This window comes from Papaver somniferum, chromosome 3, assembly GCF_003573695.1.
Source record: "Papaver somniferum cultivar HN1 chromosome 3, ASM357369v1, whole genome shotgun sequence".
NCBI lineage: Eukaryota > Viridiplantae > Streptophyta > Magnoliopsida > Ranunculales > Papaveraceae > Papaver > Papaver somniferum.
The window spans coordinates 81895893-81906121 of NC_039360.1; positions in this window are offsets into that span (position 1 = coordinate 81895893).

The following is a 10229-nucleotide window of genomic DNA, read 5'->3' on the forward strand; positions in this document are numbered from 1 at the left end:
ATTCGACAGTATCGGTTGTGAGACGAATATATATGATCGACTTATAATTGTTTTGTGGTATGAGCCGATCCACTTTCTGTGTAAGCCAATAAAAATTTCAAGACATGATTCGGATCATATGTGTTATTTCGGGTAAGCCGAGCCTTCTTATTGGTTGACAAGTTTTTGGCTTTTCAAATTCATATTTCATATAGTTTGTATCCCTTTGTTGTTCAAAGCATACTTCTAATTTTTATACTTGTGTCAGGCCTAATGCACCTAATAAGAGGAAGAAGATGGAGGTAACACCTTCTACTTCTAAAACTTCTGATCCTCGAGGAGGAGGTAAGAAAAGATTGGGAGCGGGAGGTAGAGGAGACATTTTAGAAGAAGAAGTTGAACAAGGAAGAGTTGGAAGACAAGAAGATGTTGATGATAATCAAGAAGAACATGAAGAAGTTCATCAAGAAACACAACTCCAAGGAAAACCCAAGAAAGACAAGAAAGGTAAGAAGGTGGCAGAACCCGAGAAAGTGAAGGACGATGATGATCGACGGATCACTGGTTTACACATTCCTGATGAAGATGACATAATTACACCTCGATCGGATGGTTTTCCTCATGGTCTTCCGGAAGATTGAGGAAATGTGTTGATTGTTTATGCCGAATCTTGGGCGAAGAGAATTTATGAGACTCCTGATCACAACCGTGCAGTCCGAGTATTGAGACACCAGAGGGCAGCGTAATGGAGTCTTGATGATGAGGTTCCTGAAGTGATTTCTTACGTACAACGCAGTGCTTTATGGCCTATCATCAATTATGGACATAAGGAATATGATAGTGTGTCGGACTCTGCCTTTACCGAGCGCTTTTGTCCAGAAACTTACACATTTCAATTACCTTTTGGAGAGATGGCAATAACTCCTAATGAGGCTAGTAAAATTACATGCCTTAAAGCAAGGGGTGTAAGTGTGGATGCTGGTTTTTATGATATGAGTTGGGATGAGCTATACAATTTGTACCAGGAAAGGCTTGGTTGGGGTTCACACAAAACTTAGTTGGAGTTTTGTCGATCAGTTAAAGATGTCGATACTGTTTGCATACCAGGTGGTGGAAATAAGAAGATCAAGTTGACTAACTTGAAAAAGGAGTTTGAGAATACAAAGGAAAGAGTACAACAAGGTTTGTTGATAATTGATCCCTTCAAAGTGAAGCAAACCGGAACTGCCTACTTGCTTTATACTCTTGGTAGAGACATCTTTCCCGACACTACCAGAAACAAGGTAAATGCTAATTATCTCCAATTGGTAAAGAATCTTCAAACTTGTAACAAGTTTGCTTGGGGAACGGCTATGCTCGCTTACCTGCTGGACCAACTTGCCACCGCGTCTAGGTTGACAAGTACAAACATCGGAGGGAACTTCACTTTGCTCCAGGTAATTTTTGGAGTTCAGAGTATGGTCCGGCTAATAACCATAAAATCTTTTAAGCCGAACTTTTTACTTACTTGGTTCGGCTTATAATACTTGATCCATATAAGCCGAACAGTGCTATGAGTTTGCAAACTTTATTCTTACTTTAATGTTTCCTAGTAAAACTTGTTTCTATCAATTCAATTCCTTTGATTTTTTTAATGTGGTTCTTTGGATGTAGGTGTGGATATATGACCATTTCCCAATTTTGAACTTGGCCAAAGTATATGAGAAAGATGTCGATTATGTTAATACAGAGCCAACTGCAGCACGGTATGCGTACGAGGACTCCAAGAAAAGGAACAAAAAGAAGTTGGTGGCAAGTTTGAGAGAGACGTTAGACCGTCTTGGTGTTGATGATGTCACTTTTCAATCATATGAGAAGGAAGATGAAGAAGATGAAGTTGTTGAAGATGAGGATATGCCGGTAGGTATGTATCATGGGCCATTGTGGTATCCCGGTGGTTATGTTATATACGATCCTAGGCGAGTACTCCGTCAATTAGGATGCGTCCAAAAGGTTCCTTTGTTTGACGAGAAATTCAGGTTGTTACCAAAGAGTGGTAAGGGAACTAAAAGCACCACTTCATCTTGTGAACCAAAGTATGATCCCGATCCCACCATTGAGTTTTGGAATAATTTAGACAATCACACATTAGATGCGTCCAAGTTAACACCTTTACTTGATGATCCATGTGAAGAGGATCAAGGCTATATGGATTGGTATAACCAAATTTCTCATCCCTTCATTATCAATAAGAAAAGGTAAAAGATAGCTGATAAGGGGAAGGTGAAGCCTATCAAGATCACCAACAAGTCTAATTCCGAAGATGTAGTCAAGGATTTCAAGATTATGGTAAGAATGACTTCACTTTACACTATTTTCATATATTAGTTATGGTAAAAATGTCTTCAACCTCACGATTATAAGTTGTTGACAAAAGAAAAAATAGGTTGTCGCGGGTAGGGAGATGTTGAAAAAAATGAAGGCCAAACTTAGTTGCAAAACACCAATGAACGTGGAACAACAAAAATACCTCATCAACAAGTGGGATGCAATCATCAACAAAGGAGAAGGACCCGAGGAACCCGAACACAGGCCTACCACTAAGAGGTCTCGACAAGTTGGTGAAGGTACAAGCCAAGGTGGTGCTACCGGCCAACCCGGTAATGATAAAGAAGACCAAGGTGGAAGAAGAGGTGGTCATGCAACTAAGAAGATGGGTCGTGGTTAAATTCCCTTTTATGTTTCCAAGTTCCTTTTAATGTTTTTCTTAAGTTTTAAGTACACTTCTATGGTGTTGCAAACACCTTTGCTTTTAGGTGCTGAACTTTGTTTTTAATGGTGCTGGGATTGGGTTATGGACACCTTAAATTTCATGTTTTAATGAATAGCTTAACAGTTAATTAGTTACTTACTACCTGCAATTTATAAAGTTCAGCTTATCCTGAAATTTGAGTTATGCGCCGAATTTATATAGTTCGGCTTATCCAGTAATGTTAGTTACGCGCCGACTCATTTGTCCTTCAGGTTAGGCTTTCTCTATAATTTGAGTTATAAGCCGAGCCTTAAAAATCCTTATTGGTGTAATCCACCACTATATAGTTCGGATTATATCTCAGCAATATGGTGAGCCGAACCTGTAAAATTTTAAAAAAAAAATAGCCGTTACTTTTACTTTTTTCACGAAAATCTAGGAACAACCTTTTTTTGAAAGATATAGCCGTTGTAAAACTATATTCTATATATACCTACATGTTTTTTCATATTCTTAACCACATATGCTCAAAAAATGGCACCCCCAACTCCTATTTTTACTCTAGAAGAAGATTTATCTCTTTGCACTAATTATGTAGCATACTATCCAAAGAAAGGTGAAGAACGACGAGTAAAAGGTCTGATGAGTATGTACTACTTGGTTAGAATTCATGAAGCCTTCAGCATGGAAACAGGTAATCCTCACAACCGGGATAGTGCGAACTTGTTTTGCCGAATTGAAAGTATTAAGAAAAAAAGTCACAGACTTCATAACTTTAGTTCGGATTGTGAGTCGATATCGACTCAAAGGTGAAACAAACTCTGAGATTGAAGTTCGAGCTCTAGAGGAATGGCGACGATGGAAGGCAAAGAATTTCAAATACAAAGATCACTACCACATTCTTAGAAGGTTTCTTACTACCCGTTTATGATATTAAAAATTAATTGCAAGCCTACTATGTAGCACGGATGTAATCCACAATTTCTATGAATTTGAAAAGTCTATTTGGAATGATATAATAATTCTTGTGTTCATGAATCATGAAAGGTTCGATTTTCTTTAAAAATATACTACTAGCCGAACCTAGCAAAGTAATTCTGGTTTTTTTAAGTTTTTAGGTTCGGCTTGCAGTGAAATATTATTATAAGCCGAACCTGACAAAAAAACTCTGGTTTTTTTGTTGTTGTCAGGTTCGGCTTATAATACTCGTTATGTGATAAGCCGAACCTTCTCCTGTTTTCATGGTTCCAATTTGCAGAAAACGACACGTTCCGTAACTAAAAAGTAAATCATTCAAGTATTTCGTTTTGATGGGTACATGTAACTATGGCAACAAGTCAAAATATCATCCTCATCATACACGAAAATCAAAAGACACAAAATAAACGGATAAATCCATGAAACATTTTTTATGGATATCCTAAACGAATCTCATCCTCTTCACTGACCTCGTTCTCATCCTCTTCACTGACCTCATTCTCATCATCTTCACTGACCTCATTCTCATCATCTTCACTGACCTCTTGCTTATCATCTTCCATTTCCGTCACATAATTTGCACACCAATCCATTGCAAAATTATTTTCAAATATAGGCCAAAAGGCTGCACTCATCAAGGGTGGTAATGGGCAACCGGGTCTAAGTTTGAGGCCGATAAAATGAAAATCTTGAACATAACAAGTCTTCTATCCTTTACACCATCATTGCAAGGTTTTGTTGGAGGCGCGTAAGTAAAGCTACTACCCGTCCATGCGAAACAATGTACGACGCAATTGAATGTCTCCGCTATTAAAAACCCACAAATGGGCATTTCCATCCAATGTTCTTCGGTAATGATAAAATCCCCATGCAAACGACGTTCGAATGCAACGTACTCCGCTGCCACCCCTGCATCTTTTCTTGGACCCGTTCTCATCATTGTCTTATAGAATTCTTTGTTTTTACGTAGGGTTTGTAACAATCGTTGCCGAATATAGTTCACTTCATTTTCAGGGAGCACCAGATTATTCCCTTCCATAAAAGGATCAAGTTGTTCCGCCGTGACGTAATAACCACAATTTCCATCACCTTGCACGCCGTCCATTGCTATAATATGCTCATGAATTATTGGCGATAGATCTTCCAAGTAGTTATCGTATATAAAATTGATAGGCCTCATATACTTACCGGACTTATCTCTTTTGGGTCCTCTCATCCTACCAATTTCATGTACGGTCCTTTTCTCCTTTATCTTAGTTTGGTTCTTAGTTTGTGAAGGATACATCTTAGCCTTCCCCTTTACATCCTATTTACTATCCTTTGCTTGTGACGAACAATCATTATCATTCACCTCTTTGTTACTTGTTTCCGCTTTTTGAATACTCGGACGACCTCGTTTTTTTGGAACTTTGACTTCTTCATCCTTCATCAACTTGTCAATTTCTTTCTTTGCATTTTCAAACCTTGCATCATGGTAGTCAACGCCGGATGGATCCCTTTTATTAGCCAATAGTTCCTTGTTAGCTTGTCTAGTTTGAAAATTATTCATTTTCTTACTCTTCCTACCTTTCGGTTCACTCTTCTCCGGTTCCAAAATATTTTCTTGGGTTGAAAGGATACATGACTGGCATAGAAATTTCTTTTGAGGTCGGGACATATTCCTAAATATCTCCGCCAATTTTTTCTGATTTGTCGTGTCCCATATCTCTAGATCATCCTCGTCGTCTTCGGTTGGGAGAGGATCGAAGTTTAATTGTTTCCAAAAATGATCAATATCCTCAAATGGTATGATACCATCCTTGTATCGAAGTAGGTCGTGGAGGCATGGAAGTCCCATAGATGTCTTCATTGCACAAACACACTGTTCCTCCAAGGTGGCGCCTAATGTCTTAATCAAATCCACTTCTATCATCAACAAGTCGATGCATAGATGGGAGACTCTATAAGTTAATTCCCGTAGCCAATTAGTACCATAATTCTTGTGTCTAAACATAAGGTCATGCTCGAACGCGGATTTAATTCTCACAACATCACTTTTGAAATATTCATCAATTGCATCAAAAATCGTGACAAAAGTGTCAACACAACCAAAAAGGTTCTTCTTCAACCGATATTGAGCCGGCTCTACCATACTTGTGGCTTGGTTGTCGAAGTGTTTGTGCCGATTTGTGAAACAACTCACGAACCTTTCTTTATTAGGTTCCAACACATCTTTGACCAAGTAAGTAATGACATCGGGGTAGGCGGTCTTCCAATGCTTAATAAGCATTTTAAAATTTTCTTCATAGACATCCTCGGTGATTGAACATATCAAAGCTTCACATTCGCCTTGGAAAGAAGCCCACAACATCTCACTATGTTCATATGCTTTCAAGAATTCCTTCTTTTTCTTTACTCGTGTCTCCAACGGTAGCTTAGCAATATTCTCTAATTCTTTCAACTTAAGTGGTTGAATTATCGGTTGGCATTTTTTCTTTACATTACACCATATGTGAAACGTACAAAGAAAATTGAATGCATCCGGAAATACATTCTTAATAGCATACATCAACGATGAATCTTGGTCGGAAACGAACACTTTAGGAAGAGCACCCTCCCGGAAGATTGACTTCAATTGTTCTAACCCCCAAACATAACTCTCTTTCTTCTCGTTTTTCATGAAACAAAAAGCCACGGTGAACGGTGCCTTTGTCGAAGTATGCCCCACAATGTTCATCAACGACATCTCATATTTATTAGTCTTGTACGTGCAACCCAATATAATAACTTGTAGGAAGCATAGAGCCAATTGGGCGCATTTCGGGTGGGCAAGGAAAATGTGTGTGACTTGACCGAAGTCATCCAACTTCTTTTGGCAAGCGTAGTTATTCTTCATCCCTAACCACATTACTTGTTGCATCACCATCCTACCTTGCAAATTGAGTCTTCTAATCTTTTGTCTTGCATTGTAGATAGTTTGCATAGTCGACTTGTTATTCTTGTTGTCCGCCTTCAATTTGCTAAGAATCCTAGAAGGTGGCAAACGTGCTCGTGTCATTTTATCCACTTCTAGCATCTCGTCGGGTTTGAGTCGCGCTACTTTCGCATGTCCATGAAGGTTTTTGGGACGTGGGTGGTTATGACGACAATCCATATCTTTATTCATTATCCAATATTGATCTTCTTTCTTCATGGTCTTATTCTTGAGGTTGAAAACGATCTTGAAAGGGCAATTTCTTTTCTTCGTCTTCGTTCTATTCTTTCTCCCGGTCTTCCCAACATATACGGTACCCTTTTTAACCTTGCTAGAGCCGGTTCCACTACGCTCACAAATCATTTCAAACCGATCCCATCGGCTTTGTTGTCCTTTAACTAGTACACAATTTACCTTCATCGCATGTTCCTCAAGCCAATCAAGAACTTCGGGTTTAGTTTTCCATGTCTACGTTCATTCCAAAATAAATAATCTGTAAGAAAAACTTTGGAATATTCCGACAACATTAAGGTAAACAAAAAGTTCTTACATACCAAATCATTTTGGAAGTGATCCTTAGTATCCTCGTGAATCATGTCTACTGGATCAGGTTGATTTTCCATGGATCAGGTTGATTTTCCATGGGTCCAACCACGATTTTCCGTGAATCACAAGGTTAAATACTAGAAAATAATTATAATAGCAAGGTTCGGCTCATTCGATAATCCTATCATGTGCCGAATCATGAACATTTACAGGTTTCGGCTTATACGATATTCTAAATATGTGCCGAACCACACTCAATATTTTAACCCAAAAATTAACAAACTAATGTTCGGCTCATACGTAATGAAATTATGTGCCGAACCTTAAACATTCATAGGTTTCGGCTTATACGCTATTATTAATATAAGCCGAACCATTAATTTTCTTATTCCGGGCTATGCAGGATGTTTTTCGGCTTAATATGAAACTTTCATATAAGCCGAACTAGTGTGTAGCAAAAGGGTGAGAATTGAAAATTATAGGTTCGACGCATGCTGTAAACAGATTCAGTGAGCCGAACCATTCAATATTTGGTTGATTCGGCTCATAGATGTGAGCCGAACCTCAACCTGGTTCACCGAACCATGAAGCAAAAATCCAAACTTTTGATAATTTGTAGTTATAGAAGTGAGATTGAGCATAAGATAGAAGTGTACCTGTGTATTAGAAGCATTGGGTTCCTCATATATGTGCTCATCATCTGGATTTGGCTCATAAAAATCATCATCTTGAGTTTGTGTTTGAGTTTGAGCTTGAGTTTGAGTTTGTGTAAAATCATTCTCATAATCTAAGAAATCAACCATTTGGGAATCATTGTTGTAGTTGATATGTATTTTCCTAGGTTTTTTATATGAATTATGACCCTCCTCATCCTCCATTGAATCAAGAATAAAATTTTCTCACTTTCTCCTTCTCTTTCTCTCCTTCTTAACCAAAACTTTGATTTTTTTCCCACAATTTTTTTCATCTAAACAACCTTTATAATTCTGAAAATATCTTAACCACTAATCAAAATATATCACTAATCCAGATTACTAACACTAATACGTAAAGGGTAGATTTGCCATTTAAAAAAATTTGGGTTAAGCGGATATCTGATTTTGTTATTTGACAACCCTTTTTTGTCTTTATTGAATATGCCTTGAAAGATTTTGGTATGCTCAAAATCATAGTTCATAAATGAATTTTTCATTTGTTTCCTCATTCCCCAAACACAGATTAAGCCCATTACTTGGTCCATCTTCTTTCTGATATGCGTTGCTCCTCAAGGCCACACGCAAACTCCACTCTATATAATTTTGCCACTCCAACCTTCAGTCCCCGGCTCGCTTTATGATCCCCCATATTTATCAATCCTATAAAATGAGCACAAAATATCATCAATATTTAAAACAAAAAGGATTATTGATACCCGACACATAAAATGCATAATTTCACTTGAAATAATACATTAAAGTACTTGAGATGTGACCAAAGACAACAAAATGACCTAGAAATATGCATTATTAGGCACCGATCAGTAACCTTGGACGGCTAAGATCTGCATCTTAGATGGAAAGGTAGTCGTCGATTGTTGCATGCCTTCGTTTTGGCAGTCGTAAAGGGAAGGCCGTCATGGCATGGTTTAGGCGCGGCAAGGTGGCTGGCACGACATGCCATTGACACATGTGGCATGACTGGCATGCCTTGGCGCGGTTTAGGCATGGACAAAACTAGGGTTTTGGCGTTGGGCCAAAGGTTACCATGTGTTGGCTGACGACCTTGGACGGCTAGGATATTCATTTAAGATGGAAGGGTGTCCGTTGATTGTTGCAACCCTTCGTTTGGAAGCCATAAAGGGAAGGCCGGCATGGCATGGTTTGGGCGTGGCAAGGTGGCTGGCACGGCATGCCATTGGAACATGTTGCATGGTCGACATGCCTTGGCGCGGTTTAGGCGTGGCCAAAATCTAGGGTTTTGGCGTTGGGTCAAAGGTTACCATGCGTTGGTTGGCGACCTTGGACGGCTAAGATTTGCATCTAAGATGGAAGGATGGTCGTTAATTGTCGCAAGTCTTCGTTTTAGTAGCCGCAAAGGGAAGACCTACATGGTAGGGTTTAGGCGCGGCAAGGTGGCTGGCATGCCATTGGCACATGTGGCATGGCCGGCATGCCTTGGCGCGGTTTAGGCGTGGCCAAAACTAGGGTTTTTGCGTTGGTCCAAAGGTTACCATGCGTTGGTTGGTGACCTTGGACGACTAAGATTTGCATCTGAGATGGAAATGGTGGTCGTTGATTGTTGCAACCCTTTGTTTTGGTAGCCGTAAAGGGAAGACCGACATGGAATGGCGCGGCAAGGTGGCTGGCATGCCATTGGCACATGTGGCATGGCCGGCATGCCTTGGCGCGGTTTAGGTGTGGCGAAAACTAGGGTTTTGGCGTTGGGCCAAAGGTTACCATGCGTTGGTTGGCGACCTTCGACGGTTAAGATTTGCATCTGAGATGGAAAGGGTGGTCGTTGATTGGTGCAACCCTTTGTTTTGGAAGTCGTAAAGGGAAGGCCGGCATGGAATGGCGCAGAAAGGTGGCTGGCATGCCATTGGCACATGTGGCATGGCCGGTATGCCTTGGCGCGGTTTAGGCGTTGCCAAAACTAGGGTTTTGGCATTTGGCCAAAGGTTACCATGCGTTGGTTGGCGACCTTGGACGGCTAAGATTGGCGTCTCAGATAGAAGGATGGTCGTTGATTGTCGCACGCCTTCGTTTTGGCAGCCAGCGACATGTAGCAGGGCCGGCATGGCGTTGGCATGGGAACGTGGATGGCATGGTTTGCCATTGGCATGGCGGTGCAACTGGCATGCCGTGGCGCGGAGACGTGGCTGGCATGGCAGGCCATTGGCACAGTGGCACGGCTGGCATGGTCGGCATGCCTTGGCGCGGAGACGTGGTTGGCATGGTATGTCACTGGCACAGTGGTGCGGCTGGCATGGTCGGCATGCCTTGGCGCGGAGACGTGGCTGGCATGGCATTCCATTGGCACAGTGGTGCGTCTGGCATGGTCGAC